Raw genomic sequence first — 26,256 nt, 5'->3', positions numbered from 1 at the left:
AGTACATGTAAGTTTTTTTCAAACATATTAACTACACATGTATATTATTCTAAATCGTATAATTAATAAATATGTATACACATATATTCACAGATCAACCAAAAAATGGCAGAGGTAGCAAAACTCATTACTTCACAAAAGGGGAAACTACTTCTCTGCTACATGGGATACACTTATACCCAAGAGAAAATGAGTGGAACCGAAACACATTGGAAATGCAGTAAATATTGGTAGAGCCAATACAATAGTTACCAATGTAGTAAATGTCAAAGAACATAACCATCCCCCCAATGTAACTGAAATTAAGGTTAGATATGCTCTTGAGACAATAGGAGAATCAAGTACAAGCACACAACAAACAAGCATCCAAATACCTAAAAAAGGTGTTAACTAGGGTCCCTGAGCATGTTATAGGACAACTATCGTCTATCCCCACCATTAAGAGATTAATTTCCCAAACTAAAAGAGCTACAGCTCAAACATCACCCACCCCTCAAACCTTTGCAGAAATACAAATATTACCTGAATATACCATCACTCACAAAGATGAAAAATTCCTTCTCCATAATAACAAAAGTCAAGAAAAAAAATTCTCATCTTTGCAACAAATAATAACTTACAAAAACTTAAAAACTGTGATACGTACATGATGGATGGCACATTTAAAATTTGCCCCAAGTCTTTTGATCAATTATACACAATCCTCATTGAATATGAAGATACTAACATACCCTTCGTATAAAGCACTACTCCCTAATAAATAGAACACCACATACATAGAGATCCTAACAATATGAAAACAATACACCGACAACTAAGCATGGGCGAATTTTGCGAATTCGCGATCCACGAATTTGCGGATTTGCGAATTCGCAATCCGCAAAATTGGCGAATTTAAGCGAATTTGCGTATTTTTGTTTTTTTGCGTGTTCGCGGGGTTTTTTGCGTGTTCTCGGGGCTTTTTGCGTCTTCGCGAGCCGCTTGCATAGCGAAGTTACCCATGCAGTCGTTTATGGGAGAGGGAGAGGGAGATAGATAGATAGATAGATAGATAGCTAGATAGAAAGAGAGAGAAAGAGAGGGAAAGAGAGAGGGAGAGAGAGAATGAGAGAAAGAAAGAGAGGCCGGATCTCTGAAGGGCCAGATTCCTGAGTTGCCCCTACAGAACATCCAGCTTTTTATTTTTAGCAAAATGCATATGAAAATTGTACTGTAAAGGTCTCTTTTAGTTTAACCCCTCCTGACAACTCAAAATGGGTGTATTTGCCATCCTCTCCCTTCTTCCTGTTTTTTATATCTGTAAGTGCTTCCTGATGAGGTTTAATTCCTTGGACAGGTGCCTCGTTGCCTACTTGTAACTATTCTCTGACCCTGCTTCAAGGGTCAGAGCAGGGTCAGAGAATAGTTGCAAGCAGGCAACGAGGCGCCAGGAAGCAATTAGCAGCAGGTGTCCAAGTTGAAGTTAATTTGTTTGTAACCCTTTTGTAAAAGGTTACAAAGAAATTAGGTTCAACTTTTGCACCTGCTGCTGTAACCCTTGCTTGGCTTAAAATTCGTCCCCGCTGATTCGCAGATTTTACAGCGATTTCGAGAGATTCGCGGATCGCGAAATCGTGGAAAATCCACAAATTCCCCCGCGAAACGGATTTTACGCCCACCCTTACCGACAACTACTTTCTGCAAATATTCATCATATATTTTTAACAATCAATGATTCAATCAATTTTAAAAGTATACCCACAGACTACAAAACAAGGTTGCTACTACCACTTTAATCAAATTATCTGGAGGCACCTACAAAAATCTACTTTAAGTATAGAATACACCACCAATAGCAACTTCGCTTACCAAATAAAAATATTAATAGCCTTGCCTATGTACCAGGAACTCAAACCATTACAACCTACTTCTTGAAAGCTTCTTCTATCAGGCAAATGAACTAAACTAACTCTCTTCCTAGACTACTTCCAAGATACTTGGGTGGGAAGGTTGCATAGGTCAGGGCACCATAGTCAACCAAAATTCCAAATACCGTGGTGGAACGTAAATGACGTATATGACAGTACAGACAAGCAAAAGCAAACAATGCAGTTGAAGGATGGTATAATGCCTTCCAAGCCACAATTGGAAGAGTACAACCAACCCTACATAAACTAGATAGTAAAAAAGAACAAAACGATCAAGAGCTCAGACTAGAGCAATCCCTAACAAAAATTGGCCCTAAACAAAGTAAACAAACTAAAACAATGTATGAATATATACAACATAAAACTAGACTATTTGCAAACACCAAAGGTCTAGAATACTAGATATGATAGCTAAATCCATACTGTAAAAAACAACAATACTCGTCACCATAAACATTTAAAGCATTTGAACAACATAATTCTACTCTTTTTTAAATTAATAAATATAACTGTCTTGTAAAATAAAAAAATAACACAAATATATATGACATATTATAATTATTAAATAAAAAAATATACAAATAAATCAATGCAACAAAAAATATTTCCCACATATAATAAATAAAAATAACTTACAGTTATGTTGCAGGAGACGATCCGGGAAAACCAATAAATCCATAGAAGATAAATAGAAAAACAAATCCATTCGAAAAGAGAACTCAAATAAAATGTGAAAATACTACAGTAGCAAAAATGGTCCAATGATGCAATCCTCTCAATAATGAAACCCTCAAAAACCTGAAAACTGGTGTAAACAAAATGCAGAAATTAAACTGTAAAAAAAAGGTTCCAACGAAGCAATCCTCTCAATAACAAATCCCTCAAAAACCAGAAAAAAAAGCTATAAAAAAAAAACGCTCCAACAAACCCAAAAAATAAATGAAAATTTAAAAATTATTGTTTTAAATAAACAAAATACATTTCCCTTTTTTGGTAAAAGGGTCAAGACCACCATGCGTTCACAATCGGGAAAACCTGTAAAAAAATAACAACCACCCACAATAACACGTACAAACCCACAAACATTAACAATAAACACAAAATAACACAATTAAAAAACACATAACTAACACTACATAATACTCTACTCTAATCCAACACGAAAAACACATAAAACACTAAGGGGGTCATAAGAATGGCGGAAGGACCGCCACTGCAAGCCCTGCAGTAGCGGTCCTTCCGTCCTCTGACTGTGAATTTCCCCCGCAAAATTAGGATGGCAGGGGAATCTCACCATGACTGTGGCAGTCGCAAAGACCGTCCGCCACAAAATTGCCACAGGCAATCCTTAGGATTGCCTGGCGGAGCGACCTTCATCAGTAATATGGCGGGCGTGCCTAGCAGGCACCCGTCCACCAAATTATGATGTTGGCTGTAGTTAGCCTTTCCATGGTGGTGGAACCGCCATGGAAAGGCTGGTGGGGATTTATTTTTTATTTTTATTTATTTATTTACAACATTTATACAGCGCCTGAATCACCCCAAATGGGGTATGTCCGCTCTGAGGACAGCTGTTGGGATGAGTAACAAAGTTAGAAGGAAAATGTTTTGAGTTTCTTTTTGAAGCCTAGGTAATTAGTAGTGAGACGAATCTCAAGGGGCAGTTGATTCCACAGTTTGGGAGCTAGGTAGGAAAAGGATTTTCCTCCCTACCTGGCTTGCCTTATGCGTGGTACAATGCGCAGGCCCTTCCATTCGGAGCAAAGGGGGCGAGGTGGTATGTATTTCATTACTTTATCTGCAAGGTAGGCAGGGGCTATCTGTTTTATGCCTTTAAAAACAATACAAAAGATTTTAAAATGTATTCTTTTGCGAATGGGCAGCCAGTGAAGCTTACGCAGAAGGGGGAGTGAAGGGGCCCAGTAAGGAGCACTAGTTACCAGGCGTGCTACAGTATTCTGGACCACCTGAAGACCATGCAATGCTGATGCCTTAGTGGCGATCAGTAGAGTGTTGCTAAAGTCCAGGCAGCTGAGTGCCAGAGCATGAAATAAAATTTTGCGTGTGGGTGGGGGTAGGAAATGAAAAACCTTGCGAAGGAGGCTGAGTGCATAGAAGCATGCTCTTTTTGTTGCAGCTATGTTTTCATCCATGTTAAGCTCTTTATCAATTAGCACCCCTAAGTTTTTAACAACTGTCTTTGGCTGAGGTGATGGCCCCAAATCCTCAGGCCACCAACTCTGGGACCAGCTGTTGATCGCATCTTTAAAGAGTATTACTTCAGTCTTTTCTGCATTCAGCTGCAGGAAATTGCTGCTCATCCAAGAAATTATGGCTCTCATCCGCTCCTTGAACATATTTTGGATGTCATTGTCAGGAGTGTTTTTCTTGTAAGATAGAATAGGCTGTGTGTCATCCGCGTAAGAGATCAGGATGAACCCTATCTTCCTAAGCAGCACTGAGAGAGGGCCAATATAAATGCTGAACAAGGATGGGCTCGGACAGGACCCTTGCGGTACCCCTTTGGTGACTTGGGTAGTTTTAGAGAAAAAAAGCCCAATGTTCACAGTTTGTGTTCTGTTGCTAAGGACATCTTGGAGCCAGGCCAGTGTGGAGTTCTGGATGCCTCTCGAGCACAATCTGCCCAGCAGGATTTGATGGGAGATGGTATCAAATGTGGCGGATAGGGCAAGTAGTATAAGAATCACTGCTTGACCATCGTCCGCCAGCATACGAATGTCATCGGTTACATTCACCAGTGCTAGTTCCGTACTATGCATGGGACGAAAGCCTGACTGAGATTGGTCCAGGCATTTAGAGGCTTCTATTAAAGAAGAAAGGTGAGTGTTAATATGCTTTTCCAGAAGTTTGTTGTACAGGTGAAGTAGAGAGATTGGGCGATAGTTGGACACCTCATTTGGGGGTAGTTTTGGATTTTTTCTAATGGGCAAGATCTGCGCATCCTTCCATTCCTTAGGGAGACAACCCTGTTTGATGGAGCGATTAAGAATGGTGCTGAGGGGCTCTGCTAATTCGACTGCAAGTTTTTTGCTTCTTTGGTGGGCAATAAGTCTTTGGGAGAGCCCGATTTGGCGGAATACAGTAATTATTCCATATCTTGAATGGTGAGCAAGGGAAATTCGTTTAAAGTAGGCTGAGGTTTTTTTTTAGGAACTGGGTCATATCCAGGTGAAAGAGTGTGATTGGTGTTAGTGGGGGAGGCTAATATCTTTTTGTAGGTGTTTTCTATCTTTTGAGAGAAATGGAGAGCTATATTGTCACACAGTGATTGAGTTGCTACCTCATCTGAGTTGCACGCTTTCGGTTTAATAAGAGAATTAAGGATATGGAAGAGTGTTTTTGAGGTATTACCCATTGTAGGCCCCTCTTATGTTGGGGGTGAAGAGGGTGCACTAGGGGGTACCAATGGTACCCCCCAACATTTCACATCACAAGGTGGCAGGCACCGCATGATGCCTGCCACGTAGTGCTGTGAAATTCACGGCATGCTGTTTTAGCATTGCGGCAGGTGCTGCTGTGTTAGATAGCAAGATCGCATGCATGGTGGATGGTCCTGGTGTACACCAGGATGGCGGACGGAATTGAGTCCATCCGCCATCCTAATGAGCCCCTAAACTACCAAAGCAACACCTAACTACACCAAAAACAAAGACGGTGCTCACAAACCTAACTAAGCGATGAAACACAGCTTTCAACCGCAAGGTTCCGTCTTCCAAAAATTAAACGGATAGGTAGAAAAGTGAGGAAACTAGAAAAAAATGGCTGTGTAATAAAAAATGTAAAAAGACTTACTCCCCTAGAAAATAATGGAGAAATAATATTAAAAGGCAAAAAAATGTATATTTTTATATATTGTAAAATAAATTACAAATTATCCAAAAATATGCAGTTAAAAAATATATATATTAAGTAATATATTATCAAAAACAATAAAGATAACATGTAATATATATTAAAGTTTATGTTTATTTCATGTATCATGAAAAAATATGTGTGAAAATATATATTTGTAAATATTTTAATATAATAAATATTATTTGAATCAAAATAATATTCAATATACTAAATAATAAAATATACAAACATTTGAAAAATACATATATAATTGTATTAAAAAATAAAATTATATAAAATGTACTAAAATATTGTTTAAAAAATAAATACAAATGCTTACTTTTTTCATAAAAATAATAAACAATGAAAGTCAAATTGTTTAAAATAAATAAACTATCAATACATTTGCGTTACTATTACATGACTATACTTCATCAAATGTACAAATTTTACAATCTAACACAATGTCCAGCACTCTACAAATGTATGGAGATGATCTATTTCTTTATCGCATAGTAGCTAGTGAAACAATAATTATGGAAAAGCACCATATAATTACAACATTTCAATCATTCCATCCAAGTAAGTTAGGAGTCTTCAATAGTTGAGTTGTCAGGTCTTTTATTCTGTTCAAAATGCTATCTTCATAAAAACAATGTTGTAGGCAGTGCCTACGCGTTTCGTCCAAACGGACATCTTCAGGGCAGGTTAGTCACTGTTTTTTTTGTCTAGTTTGATGCTTCATTTAAGGAGTTTGGCTGTAAATTTCTTTCTCAGCGTGGTTGTGCAAACATTAAGGCAAATACCTTATAAACAGTAAGGGGCCGATCAGGATGGCGGACGGACTTGCGTCCGTCCGCCACCCTTGAGGAGGAGGGAACGTCCGCAGGGGCTGCGGCGTTCCCTCCGTCCTGAGTAGGATGTGACCGCCAGGGTGGCGGTCACATCCTCAATATTTAACATTGCGGCGGGTGCAGCTTCAAGCTGCACCCGCCGCAATGTTAAAATAGCATGTGTTACATTTACATGCACAAAGCGGCAGGGACCGCACGGTGCCTGCCGCTTTGGGCACGCAAATGCAGGGGGGTACCATAGGTACCCCCCATGTGCACCCCCCACCCCCCATTCACCCAGGGGGCCCGCAACGGGCCCCCAAAGTGAATGTCCGTATGCTTTTCCATGGCGGAAAAGCCGCCGTGGAAAAGCAGTTTTACACAAACATCATAATATGGCGGACGGTGTCTCATAGACACCGCCTGCCATGTTATAGCTTTTCCGCCGCGGTCGGAAGCCGACCGCGGCGGAAAAGCGGCGGACGGAATTCCAGACCCACCAGCCATCCTAATTTGGCGGTGGGTCTTTGGTGACTCCGCAGAGGATTTTCCGCCTCCTCCGGGCCGGAGGTGGCTTCCGCCGGCCCGGAGGAGGCGGAAAATCCTCCATCCTAATCGGCCCCTAAGTATGTTTTCTTAGTTGAGGGTCCCGTAACTCAAAGAGATATTTTCACGCTTTCTTTGATGAAATAATTTTGCTGAGCCGGAGCGTTGTAGGTCCAACTTATTGTTGTAAACTGTAGAGTCGAAGCATCATGGCATCATAACCGCATTCGTTTCCAAAAATGGAAGGTATTTGCCTTAATGTTTGCACAACCACGCTGAGAAAGAAATTTACAGCCAAACTCCTTAAATGAAGCATCAAACTAGACAAAAAAAACAGTGACTAACCTGCCCTGAAGAAGTCCGTTTGGACGAAACGCGTAGGCACTGGCTACAACATTGTTTTTATGAAGATAGCATTTTGAACAGAATAAAAGACCTGACAACTCAACTATTGAAGACTCCTAACTTACTTGGATGGAATGATTGAAATGTTGTAATTATATGGTGCTTTTCCATAATTATTGTTTCACTAGCTACTATGCGATAAAGAAATAGATCATCTCCATACATTTGTAGAGTGCTGGACATTGTGTTAGATTGTGTTGTTTGAGACTTCTTAGTCTCAGGGAGACCTAGGGGTCTGGATCTCCTGTCCTTAGCACCTAAAATTCTCAGATATTCGATTGACACTAGTGGATAGGTGCAATTTCACATAGCCTCAAACCCCTGTGCTTGGTGTGTGTTGTACTAAATGTACAAATTTTCAATTATATTTTAAAGAATATGTTAAAAACATTGTTAATTTTCCAATTCTACATGAAAAATGTATGCTGATAAATATTGTTAATTTTCCAATTCTACATGAAAAATGTACCTTTAAACACTTTTTGTTAATTTTTCTACTCTACATAAAAAATGTATGTTAAAAATATATTTTACTTTGTAATAAATTCTGAACAACAGCAAAACACATGGATAATGTTTTTAATATTGTGAAAAAATGTATAACAAATACAAATAAGAACAAATAAACTGTCAAATAAAAAAAACAGACTTAAGGTCCTCCGCCATCCTAATCACTCCTTAAATTACTATTCCAACTCCAAAACCAACAAAACGCAGTAAAAGTGCTGGATAATAAACCTACTTAAATTACTATTCCAAATCCAAAACAAAATAAACTAAGAGAAAGTGCCGGATAATAAAACATAATAAATTACTATTCCAACTCCAAAACTAAAAAAACTCAAAGAAAGTGCTGGAGAATAAAATGTAATAAATAACTATGACAACTCCAAATTTATAATCAATAAAATAATTATTTTAATCAAATGTATCTTTATAATGCATTTTTAAATTTAAAAATAATGTTTTCCTACAATATCATTTTATTTTAAATAAATTACAAAAAATATAGATAAATGTACTCAAATATAAATATAACCTCAATATTAAAAAAATATTTAATTTATATTTTCAAATTTTAACTTTTAACAAAGGCCCTGAAAAGCATTATGGTACGAGATTCTAGAGTGCAGTGAATATTATAGTATCCAATATCAAAACATTCCTCAAGGGGCAGGCTCTCCAGGCTCAGCTGAGAGCTAACACTATAATATTCACTGCAATCTAGAATCTCGCCCCATAATGCTTTGCTGGGACTTTGGTTGGCATTGTATTTTTTTCCCCTAACTTTGCTTGGGGTGGTCCTAGGAGGATGGGACCACCATAATCATTGAGCATGATGTGCTGTCTGTGTTCAAGGCACCTGGTTGGTCCTCCTCCTAGGTTAGGGGGGACCCCAAAATCATCAGCCAGAATCATCATCCTGCTCTACAAGCCCCTCTGCTGCTGTCCTGATCCACTACCAGCAGATAAGACCCGTTGCGGTCAACACCGCAGGTAAGTCAATAACATATCCCCGCATACAATCCCTGTACTACTGTACTACGACAACACACAACTGTCACGCTGAAATAGGTGTCCTGTATACATCAGACACCCTGGTGGAAAAAGGAACATATACCATTGTTTTAGTACACATCTTGCACGTCACAAATTGTCACCTCTGCATCGGGGTCACCCATCCCCATAGAAATTATTGCAACTAGCCCAGTCGTTACGGTTATGTCACTGCAGCGGTTAAGCCATGGTAAAACCTACCCACAATGTAGTAGGAGTACAGGACATTGTCCCTGACAAGGAAGACCAATATTACAATATCCACACCACATGTATCATAAAAGAAGCACCACTCAGCACAACATATCTACAGCAAGAAGTCATGTGCAGTGACCCTGTCTACAGTGACATCTCATTAGGATCATCACCAATTGTATAGTAACATGAGTGTGGGATGAGGCAAGAGTCCCTCCAAAATGACAGTAGTCATCATTGCACATAAATAATGGTCAGTCCAAATACAATGTGGAACAGAGGAGGGTAGAGCAAGCAGGGTGTGTATGTGTATTTCACAGTAGTCCAACACAGTGTTGGAATGAGTCAGTAAGCCCAGGTAGATGAAACATCATATTAGACACCACTGCCACATAATCACAGATCACCACAGCCCCCAAGCAGACATTGATAGGCCCATCACATACAATGGCAGACCATATCACGCAATGACAGCCCATTTAATGCAACACAGTAAGAAATTCCTGACTCAAACAGCAAACTCAAAGTAAGTACCACTGTGCATTTGACTCACAGGTGTACTGGGGCAATAAATGACACCATGTGAGTATGTCCAGTACATCAACAACACTGACTACACTGCAAACTCACAGAACACCTACACACCATTACTCTACCTCAACAAAGGTAGCACCACCTACAAAGTAGTGAATGAATGCCAAAGTGTCAGGAAGAGTCATTCTTGACAGCAGGAAACTCTGACCTGAGACTCATGACAGCCTTCCCCCTCCTCACAACTGCCTTCCACTCATGTGAATTAAAGTGACTAATTGAAGAAATGAAGGGTCACTGTGTAGATTAACAACCTTGGAACTGTTCACACTGCATGCTAAGTCCTTCAGTCAGCTCACACACTAAGGGCCCCATTACGATGGCGAGCAGACTTTGTCCGCCCGCCACAGTAACGGTAAATGAGACTGACCGCCAGAGGTGCGGCGGTCCCACCAGGCCCATCAAGATGCGACCGCCATCCTGGTGGTCGCATCCCTCATATTTAACATTGCGGCAGGCGGTGCTGTAAGCAGCACCCGCCCCAATGTGAAATATGAATGTTGTGCATTAGCATGCACAACATGACAGGGACCGTGCGGTGTCTGCCACCTTGTGTATGCCAATGGTACCCCCCAAGTGCAGCCCCCTTCCCCCAACCCACCGGGGGCCCGTAACGGGCCCCCAAAGCATTTTATGCCGGCCTTTCCATTACTACAACTATACACAAGATTACCAACTGCACTGTTCTTTTATGTCTCAAAATTGAGCGAACCAAACTAATATCAATTAAGTTTGTAAGGTACCCTTTATTCATACCTTTTTATTTTATTGTTTTTTAGTTATTTTCATTTTCATCAATATCTAAGAAAAAACACTATACACTTTGACATACAAATACAATACAAATCCACATACCTGCAATACAATTCCACAATACATATAAATATAATATGCAATTTATATCCAATTTTGATCATCACAAACATCAATTATAAGAGGTGCTATTTCATGACACCTATGACAAAAACTATGTCACGTTGCACTGAATATTCCATCAGCATCAAACTAATGTGGAAAAAAGAAATTCAGAAAGCAAAAGGTTTCATAAGACCACAACTAGATTCATTGGTCTACTGGACATTCAAAGTCAGTCTCTTTTAAATATGCAGATGCGTTTCGAACCCTATGACATCAGTTTTCGGGTTCTCATAAGGGCTCTGCTTTTGTGTTGGTCTGTGAAATATACATAAAAAACAGCTTCGGTTTAGTTCTCTATCCTTCCTAATAGTTTTCCCATTAATTTGATTATTTGTGCTCAAATTTACCTGTTCTCCAGCTTTTGCCGGTCCACAGGGTCACTTAGTGTCACTTAGTCATTCTTCTAACATGCTACCTACAATACAAGTGGGAAACATCATCACTATTGTAGGGGCGAGTAGCTATGTGCCCAGAATATTCAAGCCATTCTTAGACGTACCTGCAAGTGTCATCGGTTTAATGTAGACACTTCTTTCTACTCGTTTCGGACCGCACCTTGGTCGTTATCACTTTATGGCCATATAATCCTGCAAGCCACAAAACATATTTTCAGTCTCTTATCGCCATTGTGTTCCTCTCGCACTCATGCTGAAAAAGGGCATACCTGTTTAATCTGTAAGCGTGCACTTCGTGCTCTTCGTCCAGTATTTAAACCAGATTCTGCAGCTTCCTCCACGAGGGGCCATTGTATTTTCGAATTCCAGGGTTTTTTTTTTTAGACAAAAGTACGGGTCTGATTTCCAAAGTGTTTCTAACAAGTTCATTCACCTTACCTGTTCGTTCGGCAGACCAGGGACCACTGACTCAAACAAAAAAGGCCTTTCCATTGCGGCATCACCACCATAGAAAGGCCATTCAGAATGCACATGATAATATGAATGGCGGTGCCTGCAAGGCACCACCACCATATTGTCTGACTTTTCCGCCCGGCCGGCGATCCGACCGGCAGAAAAGAGGCAGGCGGTCTTTCAGTCCGCCGTGGTGCCCCTCGCCATACTAATATGGCGGCAGTGACACAGGGACATTTAGGGGGGCGGATCGCCACTGTCGGGCCGGCGGTGGTGATTCACCAAGAGCATAATAGGCCCCTTTTACTTAACCTCATACACATACCATACCATAAATCAGCAGCAATGTATCATAATAACTAAACTAGCCTAAAGTGGAGTGCACATTCCAGGAAAAACATGGAGAAATCACAGTTACCATTTGTACATGACATGCAAGAGGTACCACATATCACATTACACTTAGGCCATCAAATCATACATGGGTGGCACAGTGATTGAAATTGAACGAAAGTAACATCTGTGCAATATCCCTGTGATACAGCAATGCAAGAAATGCATTGGCCCAGGATTATATGAACTGTCATAAGCCATACAGTGACCAGCCCCTCATCTGTGTCAACTATCTTGGCATGTGTATGCCACCAGCACAACACTCATGGCTCATGGTGACCCTCCCTGACTGTCAAACCCAAGTACACACATATCCCTCATCTACCCATCTCCCACCTTCACTACTCAACAACTGTGAGAAGCTGAGATAAAGTTGTAAATAAGGTCCTGTATCTATACATGGCAGAATCGACTCAGGGATGTCTGACCCAATACTGATCCCGAAGCAATTGCCAGACACATGTATCACAAACCACATCAAAAGAAGTCCAACAAGCTCAGCCATGTACAGGTAAACAGTGGATAGGCAATGTGATCCTAGACAGCACTGGAATAGATAACATTTCTACTCTGGCGAACTGCTAAAACACCATCATCCAAACCAATCAAAAAAATACACGAACAAATGCCAATCATAAACCCAAACTGTGTGCAGCAAGACAATAGACACTCTACCAGTTACAAAGTGAGCATGGTGTCAACGTGTAGCACATGTGTCCACATGCACAATCCTGACAACTGACAACTCAAATATAGGAAGCCATAGCAAAATTGTGCACTCAAAACAAGCTAATGAACAAAACTCCGCATTGTTGCATGTAACATTCACACAAGAAATGCACATTACAAATTCAACACACATCTGAATGCATTCCAATACACAAACTCCTCACACACAATGTCATGCTAAAAAGAAATGACACACACATGGACCTGTCAGTAGAAAGAGCCAACACAGGCCAAAGACTGCATCCCACAACAACAAATACATAACATATGCACATACAAAAACATAACATAGCAAACTCAGCTGGACATCAGGGGGACTCACATCTGGCAAGGACAATGCAACATCCACTGACAGCAGTGCATGCACAGTAAGCAGTGTGTGAACACCACCAAAACGAGTATCACACATATTTGAGTGCTCCACCATGAACCTCAACATCACAAATAATCACAGCACACATATCTCACCACATTCATGATGGGTAGCAGTACCTCAGCAACCAGATACACACTTCTGCTATCAGCTACTGCTGCACAACTCAGAAAAACACAGATTCATGGCACATGACTAAAGGACTGTGCTGGAAAATCATTTGTACTGTACCTGAGCAACCATGACTGCAATCACGTAGCAGAAAAAAGCACAGAACAAATTGTGAAACAGTCCTGAGGGGCACATTGGTCCTAGACACAGATCATCCTCCCACAGTATTGTGTCTCACTATGAAGTGGTGTGGAGGGTCACACACCGGCAAGGCATGGGGTGGAAGATATTAGACTGAAGTTGTGTGTACATTAGTATTGAACAGGTGAGGAGTCTACAGAGCAAAAATATATAGAGGAGTAACTCACAATGTGTAGGCATAAATAAATCCGCTTGGGGCTGGTATGACTCTTAATCCCACACAGTGGTCAAAATAAAGTGTAAAATGACATCAATGTATGTGGAAAAACGTCACTTATAATGTTAGTTTGCCTGAGCCAGTCAGCACTGTGAGCACAAACGTAAGCAAGAGCCATGGCTGATCATCAAACCACAAAACAGACATTGCGGTGACATACTCTGCATACTCACAAATAATGTCGACCAAAAGTAGGTGTACCCCAGGACTTCAAGGTCATACTGACACACTGCACATTGTTCAACAAACAACTCCTACATGTGCCTACAATCTACAGAAGGTATCTGATAACATAAACAAATAGGAACTCATCAACTGGATTATACATGTGTGTAGGTGTCATGTTCAAGGGTATACACAAAATCAACACTTCAGCTAATGACATGACAATCACACTCTATGACTACTCAAGTGCACACAATCAAGTGTGCCTAAACAAGATGACTACACGTCTACTCTGCTGTGTACACATAAAGATAGATACCACAGATATGACGGACACTGTCCATCCCGCAAGTAATCATGTGAATAGAATTGTCTGCTGTTGTGGTACAGCATCCAAATATGACATTTGTATAAAACTAGAGACCCGACATTAGAAAGATTAGGACAAGAGTAGACCATCACAGACAAGCATCATTGCACCCTCAAGCCTCTTTGTCAAGAAGTACAAAAGTGGCTGGAACCTCTGGCAACCTCTGCAAAAGAAAATCAAGCCGATGCCATTGTGAATTTGGCTTACAGAGCATGTAACAGATGGACATATACACATACATTGCACTGCACCATTAGCAACATAGCTCAGAGCATGAGTAACAGTCTTTATTACATACACCCTGTATATATATTAACAACTAGCGAGAGAAGGATCTTCACTCTTCTTCCGCCTGATGAGTAGACTCGGTAAAAACAGAAGAGTGAACAAAAATTTAAATAAAATAAAAACTATAGTACAGCACGAGGAAAAACCTCTTTATTTCAAAGAACCCTCACTCACCAGCCTAGTTGGTGACATGTTTATCAACGTCATTTACGTGATGTGGCCTTGAAACATTGTGCATTAACTGGGCAGACCTGAGGGCTTTTCACTGCGGAAACATGTGGGCCATCAGAGAAATCACATGCATGAACAATCATAATGGTGGAACAGTGCACAGACATGCATGACTGTACATATTTTGGAATTAAAAGAAGGATGACATGTCCATCGTACATTTGGAAGATGTGTCCGAGGTGATTTAGCACAAATAGTGATAGTTCCAGGTCTTGTACTCCTGTGCAGGATTTCCACATCTCCATAGGGTGAATATGAAATCAGTACACACATTATTCACTACCCTCTGGCCAATCTATATAAGACATGTCACAAATGAGCATATGAGCATTTAATGAACTATGACATTATCTGGCACAGGCAATATGTGTTCCGAGTATTAGAGTCTCTAATCAGCAGTGTAACTTTATAACTGCTAAACCACAGTACGTCCTGTCCATCATTGCATGCAGTCAGGGATCTGTGGAAATAAGGCTATAAACCCCATTGACATGAAGTCAGCATGCGAGGCAGTGTATCACACATTTACTCAGAACAACATGTGTGTTTTTGGCTTCAAATTAGCTGCATCAGTGTCTATGTTGCCATCCTCCCCACATACTCAAGTTGAATAAGTCCTAGGTCATGTATGGACCATGCTGTTGGCAAAATATTAATGTATACACATTGGCTTGCACTCACAGGCACATACTACTGCACAGTAACATCATGTGAGCATTCAGAGCACTCTCAATCATTTACTCATACACTTAACAGTGTCTCTGGAGCCCCATGTAGCCACCCATACTGGGCAAGGACCTCGTCCACCAGGACATCCAGCTCCTCTGTGGCGAAGGGACAGGCCCTGATGTTCTCTTTTCAAGCCATGAATGGGTTCAGAGAAGAAGTACAGCAGCAGTTAGTAGTGGTAAATGGCAGGCAGCAGTGTCTGAATGCAAGTGACAGATGTGGCCCTCTCACAGACATTTATAGACCCCTAGGGTTGTTTCAGTGGTACTCTGCTGATGCAATTGGTCGGCCTGGTTTGCATCTTTCAATTGTATCCAATGCCTATGACCACTGTGGCGGTGCACGTCTACAGTGAGTTTCAAAAATGTATTGCACTACCACAATGGCGGTTTTCATTGGCTGCAATGACATTCGCATAGGCAGTGTCACATCGCGGGTGCCAGGTAGTCTCTACCGCAATCCGGATTCTTTCAATTGTGGCCAATGCCTGTGACCACAGTGGCAGTGTGCGCCTATTGCGAGATTAAAAACTGTATTGCACTACCGTGATGGCGGTACCCATTGGCTGCAATGACATTCGCTTAGGCGGTATCTCACTGTGGGGGTTAGGTTGTCTCTACCGCAATCTGGCATCTTTCAATTGTGGCCAATGCCTGTGACCGCAGTGGCGGTGTACGCCTAATGCGAGTTTCAAATTTGTATTGCATTACCGCGATGGCAGTCCCCATTGGCTGCAAAGACATTCGCATAGGCGGTGTCACACCGCGGGGCCAGGTGGTCTCTACCGCATTTCAGCATCTTTCAATTGTGGCCAATGTCTGTGATCACAGTGGCGGTGTACGCCTACTGCGAGTTTAAAATATATATTGCACTATAGTGATGGCGGTTTCCATTGGCTGCAATGACATTAAAATAGGCGGTGTCACACCGCGGGGGCCAGATGGTCTCTACCGCAATGCGGCATCTTTCAATTGTGGCCAATACCTGTGACCGCAGTTGCGGTGCACGCCTACCGCACCTGTGGACACATTGTGCTACAGCATTGTCACTTGACAAATTGTATCACTGATCACTATACATTTACACTATAGTGTTGCACCTGGTTGTAAAGTGAAATGAGAGTGTGAAATGTAACTCAATGATGCCCACACGTGTCATGTCATCACACATGTCATGTTATTACACATGATTACATGAATTGGTATGCACTTACTCACATGTCAAATTTGATATTTGTGTGCATGTATACAGATTTGAGGTGTAATTGAGTCTCATTTTTGTGAACATGCCAATGTGTGAAATGGCAACTCATATCACAGCCATGATCAACTGGCCATCATGACTGTGGTATGAGTTTCAGCTACATCCAATTTCCAAGGAGACATGAATTGGCAGATGTGAATCTGCCTATATTACTGTATACAGTGCTGTATTTATCTTGATAGTTGCCCAGCTTACACTCGCTGTGCTCATGTTGTAATAATGTTGTGCTTAGTGAGACTAAAGCAAGAAGGATTGTGCAGGGACAGCAGCTATGCACAACTCAGCATTGTTGCTGCCTTTTTGCCACATGTGCTGTGTCAGCTACACCCAGGGCGGGTGAGACAAGATGTAGAGGTGTACCATATACCATTCACATAGTCTGATTCTGATTTGAAAGTAGTTAGTATGTACACCCTGCCCACATGAATGACTACATGAGATCAAGGTGTCTGTGCATGTGACTTGGGCATTAAGCTGATTGCATGCTTCTGTCAATGTTGGACTGTGTTGGTCACTATGTAAGATGTTTGCCACATCCCATCTGTGAATCAAATTTACATGTGTCCTCTCTTCTGAATACGTAGGAGACGACCAAATGTACATCGGCCTTTCCTAGTGCTGGGGAACATGGAGGATGAGGAAATTCCATCTGAATCGCCTTACCCTTTAAGATCTATGTGCTCAGTTGGAGCCCAGTTGGAGGCCTCACTGAACATACCACAGCTTTGACACCAACAGTAAAAGTGATGGTCACACTGCATCTCTTTGCCACTGGTTCGTTTCAGCACACAGTGGCATGGTGCTGCGTGATGTCCTGTCTACATTGTTGACCTACAAGGACAGCTACATCCACTTCCCAAGGAGACATGAATTTGCAGATGTGAAGGGTGAATTTTATGACCTCGGTCATATACCTAATGTTATTGGAGCCATTGACTGCACACACGTTGGCCTAGTTCCACCACAGGCACATGAGTACATCTACTGTAACAGGAAGCATGACCATTCCATCAATGTGCAAGTGGTATTCCATGTATGTGCCAAAAATCTAGGTTCTGCACATAACTCCTACATACTGCGTAACACCATCATCCCACAATTGATAGAAAATCTGCATACGGAGCGTGTGGCGTGGTGGTGAGTGCGCTGAGTCAAGTAGTGTGCTGTATGTGTGACATGATGTTCTCCTCAACTCTTTATATAAAAAACTTGGTCTGTGTATCTCACAACTAGGTAACTCTGCTTATCCCAACCAGCCTTGGTTGCTGAGCCCACTGAGGAATCCAAGGACCCCAGGGGAAGTCCGCTTCAATGATGCACATGGGAGGACACTTTATGTAGTGGAGCGTGCTTTTGGGCTTCTGAAGTCTAAATTTCGTTCTCTGGACAAGAGCGATGGTGCTCTATTCTACTCTCCCCAATAGGTGTGTCAGATCATAGTTGCATGCTGCATGCTCCACAACCACCTGACCTTGCGCAAAGAGATCCCCCTGTTCCTGGATGATGATGAGCAGCAGATGTCCCCCGCTGCAAATCCACACATGACAAGTGACGATGATAGTGGAGAAGAGGAAGGTGTTGACCTGCTTCAACAGCTCATTGACAACAACTTCCCTTGAGTATAAGTAAAATTGCACAACAATGACATTGTCTGTTGGCTTTGCTGTTAGTGGCAAAGCATAGATAAGGCGTTTGGATGCTGGCTGTTGTTGGCTCACCGCTAATGGCTGATGTGTGTGGCACAGTGTATTGTTTTCCACTTACCTCATGTCTATGTTGATGGTGTTGCTCATTGTTGTGTATGATGAGTCTTGTACTGTGTTGACTAGTAGTTTTTTTTGCTATAATGGTATCACCTGACAACTAAATGCCGTCCTCTTGTGTATTGCTAGGTTCCTTCACCCCATCAATCCCTTGTCACAATCAGATTTACAGTATATGTGTGCTATAAGGCCCTAATTCAGATGATACAGCAGTTTTTGATTACCTAAATCTAGAATTGCTGGAATGGAGAGGGAAATCTGGTTGTAATGGGGGATTTTAATTGTGTGTTGGATTATGGTATAGATACAACTAACCGGCAAGCTAGCGTCTGGATGCCTAAAACACGTGCATCTATCTTGGAAGTAAGCCGGCTTCACTGTCTGGTAGATGCGTGGAAAACCCTGAACCCACATATTCCAGGCTATGCCTTTTGTTCAGCACCCCATAGGCAATATTCTCAAATTGATCTGATGTTGGTCCAGGGGCAGCTTCTGGAAGGGGCAACAATTGAGATCTGTCCTAAGATCACTTCAGACCATAACCACATCGCATTTAATTTGCAGCCCAGGTCAGTAGGGGGCGGAAAGGACCGGAGACCATTTACTTTTCCCGGGCAACTATTGACTAGTACAGAATATCTGGTGTATATGAAACAGTTACTGGTAGAATACTGTTCAGAGACTAAGAATACTGCTTCAATCCCAATGGTGTGGGATTGTATGAAAGCTTTTGTATGGGGGAGATGCTTTGGTTTATCCTGGTTCAAAACAGGAATAGAGTGGTGGAGGATACTCAAGCTTGGTAGGAATGCCTGCATTTGGAAAAAGTTCACGCACAGGCATTCTTGGAAAAAGACGTACAGGAGCAGTCATTGTTTTTGCAATTAATTGCGAAGCGTCAAATACTCAGCAGGGGGCTGGAGAAAAAGGTTGCTGCTATCTTCCAGAAAAATAGGGCTTTTAATATGAGTATGCGGAAATGGTGGGGCGCCTGCTGGCACATCAGTTCTCTGATAAAAAATGTAAGAATACCGTCCACCAGATTAGAGGGGAAAGTGGTGAAATATACACGAATCCTCATTCAATTAAGTGGCAATTTGCCATATTCTATCAAAAATTGTATCAGGGACCTGCGAGTATTGATAGTTGAGCCATGGATAAGTACATGAAGGATTGTGCTTTGCCTTGACTAAACTTTCAACAGCAACAGGCTCTTGATGGGGAGATAACCTCGGAAGAGGTGGTTACAGCTATAAATTCATTATCCTCAGGGAAAGCAGCTGGGGGCCTTTATAGTTCTATAAAATATTTGTAGATATCTTGGCACCTGAATTCCTAGAGTTCGGTACTGCTATTAGTAACGGTGAGGCAGCCCCACCATCTTGAAGGAGCACTACTATAGTTTTCTTTCTTAAAAAAGAAAGGCTCCAGGAGAGCGGAGCTCTTATCGATCGATCTCGTTCATCAATGTGGATACCAAGGTCTTCTCTAAGATTCTAGCTTGGTGTCTTTCTCCAGTCATACACAATGTGGTCTCAGAACAACAGCATTGGTTTATCCTCAACAGAGATACTACGGTCCACATCAATACTGCAATTATGGCATTTGATGTGGCTGGTAAGGCTAAGAACCATATTGGTATGATTATGCTGGAAGCGGAAAAGGCCTTTGACCGCATCACTTGGGATGCATTGTGGTTGATCATGAAAAAATGTGGGATAGGCAAACAATTAATCACCCTCATTCAGAGGCTGTATAAATATCCTGGAGCTAAGGTAATGGTTGCTGGTCATTTGTCTCCATCTTTCTCATTTAGCCGGGGCACACGACAGGGTTGTCCACTTTATCCCTTTTTGTTTGCTTTGTACATCGAGCCCTATATTAGACATCTGAATCAGAACCAGGGGATACAACCTGTTTGATTGAATGGAATCAATCTGAAAGTAATGGCATACGCGGATGATGTTGTAATGTTCTCTAGCAACCCCAAGGATACCTTGGATTTAAAGCCAAGGAAGCTGAACAGTTGGCCTCTTTTTTGGTTACAAGCTGAGCCTCTCCAAAACGTAGGTCATCTTAAACGTTGAGCCAAAAGACCCGTCTGACTGGAATGGTGGAGGTAGCTACTAAATGTAAATGTAAATGTCATGGTACTTATAGAGCGCACTGTCACCAGACGGTCACTTTGCAGTGACGCCTATTCGGCTTCCTGGCACTGATACTCATACCGCTGTGGAAAACCCCTCCTGGCTTTCCCTGTGAAGTGTCCACTCCTGGGCACCCCCAGGGTGAAGCCAGGCATCCTTAGCGCTGTTGGGGCCGGTGTGGAGGATAAGCAAGCTATTGCCCAGAGTTGCAGCGTGGGGACCGTGATTAGAATAGGCACCGAGGCGAGAATTAACAGGTCAGAGGAAATTGAGCCCAAGACCCCGCTGAGGCGGGAATCGAACTCTGGTCCTTGGCCAGAACTCTGCATCAGGGTCTGCCGCCCTAACGATTGAGCCACACTCCTACTTAGCTCGGTAAATGCCTTTGTAGTTGTATTGAGAGGATTATCGCCTTAAATTATGAAATCCTTTTGAAAAAAGTCATAGGGCAATTTCGTCAATGACATAAACTCCTGTTGGCAGATGTAACATCGTGAAAATGAACATTTTGCCAAAGTTTTTGTATCTGTTCCGTGCAATACCACTCCGTGTTCCAGATTTTTTTTTTAAACGTCTAGACGGGGCGATTAGTAGTTTTATATGGGGATATATGAGAAAAAGGCGAGCTATCCATTTGTTGAAGCTAACTTATGCATAGGGAGGGTTTAGACTGCCTGAATGTACGTTATTTTTCTGGGCATCATTTACTGGTCGCATCTGAAGTTTATTAGTGGGGTATAAGACTGACACAATAGAATATGGGTATCAATTAGCTTTAGATATAGATTCCCGCTTATTTTTGTATAAAACAGTGGACCCCAATTATTTTAAGAAAGTGAGGTTTAAAGTGGGAGGGACATAGTTCAAATCTGGCGTGAAATGTGTACAACGTTTTCATTACCTATGGTCCACATGCTGGTCCCACTCTGGGGAAACCCTTTTTTTCCCAATATATTTCATGATACTGTCGGCGAATCGTGGGGACAGGCGGGCTTACTCAACGTAGGACAGCCGTTTGACAGGCTTGGATTTCGGACATTTATCACTCTGCAGGCTACATTTGGACACCCACAACAAAAAAATGTAAATACCTGCAGGTGAGGGATTATATCTCGAACAATAATAAATATAGGAGTAATGTTGATACGACTGAACTTCTTATTCTTTATTGTTCAGAAGAGGAAACAAAGATGGTCGGTAATAGTTCAACGTATCAAAAGTATATGCTCTATGTTTCTGATGATGGCCCTCAACTTACTTTAAAATGGAGCAAATGTCTGTCGACCTTAGTCATGATGGCGGAGCTAAAGAGTCATTAACCGTTTTAGATCAGTCAATTAGTTTGACTAATCTGAAATTACAACATCTCAAAACAATTTCTATGTTATATTATACACCTGAGCGTATGTCTGAATGGAATACGGTCAATAACACAAAACGTTCATTTTGCCCCAAGTGTAACTTATTCGCAGCAGACTTAGTACACATGTTTGTAAAATGTCCTGAGCTGAAATACTATTGGGATAGTGTATTTGAGTTGGTCCCAGTGCATACTGGGATTCAAACTAAGTGGAGGGATAAGGAAATTATTGTTGGAACTAAAGAGGGTCTATCTCCCAATTTAAGAGAGTTGATGTTGATCATTATTCTCAGCGCTCGCCTTTGTGTGACCAGGTCATGGACCGATTCTCTACCCCCTAAGGTCTCTGAATTTTGGTCTATTCTTCGTCAAATATATGAATGTGAATCTGCTATTGCCAAAGCACAGGGACCGCGTTCAATAAATAAAATGGGGAAGATTTGGTATCAATGGCATTGGTCATGGCCAGATTTAAGCCGATCTATTTCAAACTAATTTGTCAATTCTTAACTCTTGTGTTTGTTATTTCTACGCTACCTCTTTTCACTTTTTCCTTGTTTTGCTTTGCAAAGCAGATTGGAGCAATTGTTATGTACAAGTTTTTCTATTGATTAGTGTGACTGTGAAAATTCAATAAAAATGTATTTAAATAAAAAACAATCAGAGCTTGTTGTACATTGGAATCAGAGTTGACATTGAACATACTGTGATAAACATGAAACTGACACAAAATAGGTGTGTAAATAGTGTTTATTTTCTATTAGATGGGGTTAAAATTAAAGTGGATCTAAGGTAATTTGTGCATAGTGAGTGTATGAGTTGTCAGTGATGGTAAAGGAGACAAATAGAGTAGTTCCCACATTAATGGGATTACACAGTCCAACAAACTCTAGCCATCAACATGACAATGTGGGATCTGATAATCAACAAAGTCAATGTTCAGGGCCACACATGTGCCATCATGGCTGGCTCAGCAACTTGCCAGTGGTTGGTGCTTTGCCACGTGATCCTCCTATGGTGTTTCTCGGACAGCCCCTCTTGCGTTTGGCAGGGGGGACTCTGCTCCAGGCTCAAAGGTGTCTGAGGAGTCATTGTCTTGCAACTCACCCATCTCTGTGGCCACAGCTGAGGTGGTGTGTGTTTCAGCAGGCTGGCCACTGGAGGGGGGTTGAGCCATAATTTGAGCAGCATGCATGTCCCTCAGAACATCCACAAGGTGGCCCATGAGATACACAAGTTATCCCATTCTTGTGTCCATGGACCTCTGCAGCAGGCGGAGGTCATGCAGTTCTTCTACAAGCTGGCTCATCTGTCCCTGGTTCTGTTGATATGCACCAAGGACTCTTGCAAAGGTGGCCAGGGCCAGTGTCCTCATGTGATTATCTCCCAGTTGCCCTCCCATCTGCGCTGCTGACACGGACCTGTGGCATTGGCTGTCGACGCACCCGCATACCATCTTCGGCATACTTGGCTTGTGTGGGGGGGTTGGTAACCACTGAGCCAAGAACAGTGTTGCAGGCTTCAGTGGTGATGGTGGAGGTGGCTGCAGCACAGGTCGTTGTAGTAGGGGTCAGCACAGTGGTTGTCTCTTGTGTGTTGATTGTGGTGGTGGTGACAATGAGGCCCTAAGACGAATTGCGCCCTGGCCGTCCTGAGGGGCCAGGTTGTTCCTCCTCATCTAAGAAATGCAGAGAATCAATATCAGAGAGTTCACGTTCCAGGGGGGAGACTGGCTCTCCTGGTTGGTGGTTTTTTCACTAGCGGTTGCTTGGGGATCTCCTGTTGAACAGAGGTTAGATTGTCAGTTAGGTGCACTTCATAACCTTGGTGTCATACTTTTGGATGTTACATTTGATATGCCACACATTTTACATTGCAATCACTAGGTATTAGTGAAAGATTATCAGCATCATGACATGATGTTGAGGTACATACATTACTTGTCATTAGTGTGACATGTAAATAACAACCATGTGACACGTACAGATAATGTGTTTACAAGGACATGTCATCATCTGCCAACTTGGTGCACATCAACTTTGGTTTATGCGTGGGTTTAGTTAACTTTTCAGAGAATCTGTTTCAGCCATGCAAAAACTTGACAATCTAATTATTTATATGTTCCTTCATATCATGTGGTTTTGTTTGTTTTACAGATTGACAGTGCATGTGTTGTGTTCATATGAGCCTTCATGCTTTGAAACCATGGCACCTACACATTGCATGCTGTGCTGCACATGAATGGGCCCTGAATTTATTTCACATGTGACTTGGTGAGTCAAAGTGTAATTACTGTGATAGTTACATGTGCTTAGATGTCTGCACACTGAATGTAACATTTGGATCTACACAGAATTGGCTGACATGTGAGGGATGCAGTGGTCATATGGCTCCATGCATTTTGAGAAGGATGACATGGTGCAGGCACTGATTACCTACCTGTTAGGTATCACAGTAGATGGAAAAGGCTGCAACATGGTTCTGGGTCGGGGGAGAGTTCCATCCTGCTCAGAGGTGGGATAAAAGAGCATGAGAAGGCTACTTACCTGTCCCCTCCCTGTTGAGATGGCTACCTACCTCTAAGGTTGAGGAGAGCAATGAAATGGCTGCCACATGGTTCTTGGTTGGGAGGAATGTTCCATCCTGCTGAGCTGTGGGACAGGGGAGCCCGATGGTAGGTGTTGTGCTGGCTGCCTATGTACAAACCCCCCTCCCTGTTGAGATGGCTACCTACCTGTAAGGTTGAGTAGAGCAATGAAATGGCTGCCACATGGTTCTTGGTTGGGGGGAGTGTTCCATCCTGCTCAGCTGTGGGACAAGGGGGCCCGATGGGAAGTGTAGTGCTGGCTGCCTATCCACAAACCCCCCTCGATGTTGTGATGGCTACCTACCTGTAAGGTTGAAGAGATCAATTAATGGCTGCCACATGGCTCTTGGGTGGGGGGAGTGTTCCATCCTGCTCAGCTGTGGAACATGGGTGCCTGATGGGAGTTGTAGTGCTGGCTACCTGTACTCATACCCCCATGGAAATATTGCTTGCTACCTTGAGGTGAATCAGAAGAAGGAAATGGTAGATATGTGAGGCATGTGTTGGGAAGAGTATGTTGTACGTAAGTGCATTTAGGTCGAGGAAGTATGGCTTTACAGTTGTGCAAGACAGTACATGGTAGTGTGATGGGATACATTTGTTGGTTGGTACTTACCAGCCTCCACTAGCCCCAGCTATTCCTGTGAGACTCTATGCAGTTTGGCAAGTACCTTCTCCTCCCATTCAGTAAATGTTAGTGGTGGAATGGGAGGGCATGTTTTTCTGTGCCATGGTGTGTGATGTGAAAATGGGTGACAAGTGTAGGTAGGAAGGTGGTGGTGGAGATGTGTGTGGTGTGAGTTGGATTTGTTGGTGTGAGTAGTTGTGATGTGAGATGATTTGCCTTTCCTTTCTGCTGTGGTGTTTGGCCCTTCTCTTCTGGAGTTGTGCAAAGGATGCTGGTCAGGGAAGGGGTTGGGTTTATAATGAGCTATGTCCAAATGGGATCTTCATGTCAGGTGTGTTCCCTATGTTGACCTGGGAGTTGTATCTTTTTAAATGCCATGAGGGTGTGTCATTGGGTTGTGTCAAATGTTTTTGATGGCAGCGGAAAAACAATCAGCCACACTCGGAGGCCTTGTGGTGTGGCCGCCATTCTTCTTTCTGCGCGACCGCAGCGGTCTGAACTCAATGATTGTTCCGCCAGCTCTACCATTCATCTTTTCGCGCAAATGCAGCGGTCAGAAAAGACTTATCGTTCCGCTTGCTTAATTTCACTTGCGATCATTCCGCTTGTGGATCCGTGTTTTTGTTTCTTTACACAGCATTCCCGTCCATCGCGGTTAGATTTTCTAGTTTTACGAACATTGTGGGCAGATTTGTGTGGTCTCCGACAGCCACAATCAGATTTTTCAATCTTTGCATCGTAATGTGACCGCCGGTTTTGCCACGGAACATGCAGGCATTTTATTCAGCAACCACGACGGTTGGAGGGCTTTTCCGTCTGCCATCGTAATGACCACCTATGTTCAAACTAAACTCCAGGAGCAGGCAGAGAACGAGCACAGCAGAGAGTTCTCATGTGATGTGAAAGGCGTAAACAGAGTTGTGCAAAATAAAGACATACAGTGTTGTGCGCAAAAGCAGCATCATGGCTAACGGGCGCATGAAAACTTAAAGATGTTGATAATATCTCTAGTAACCATGTGACACTGGTTTATTTATGTATTTTTT

This window comes from Lissotriton vulgaris, chromosome 5 (assembly GCF_964263255.1).
Source record: "Lissotriton vulgaris chromosome 5, aLisVul1.2, whole genome shotgun sequence".
NCBI lineage: Eukaryota > Metazoa > Chordata > Amphibia > Caudata > Salamandridae > Lissotriton > Lissotriton vulgaris.
This window is presented reverse-complemented; position numbering follows the sequence as displayed.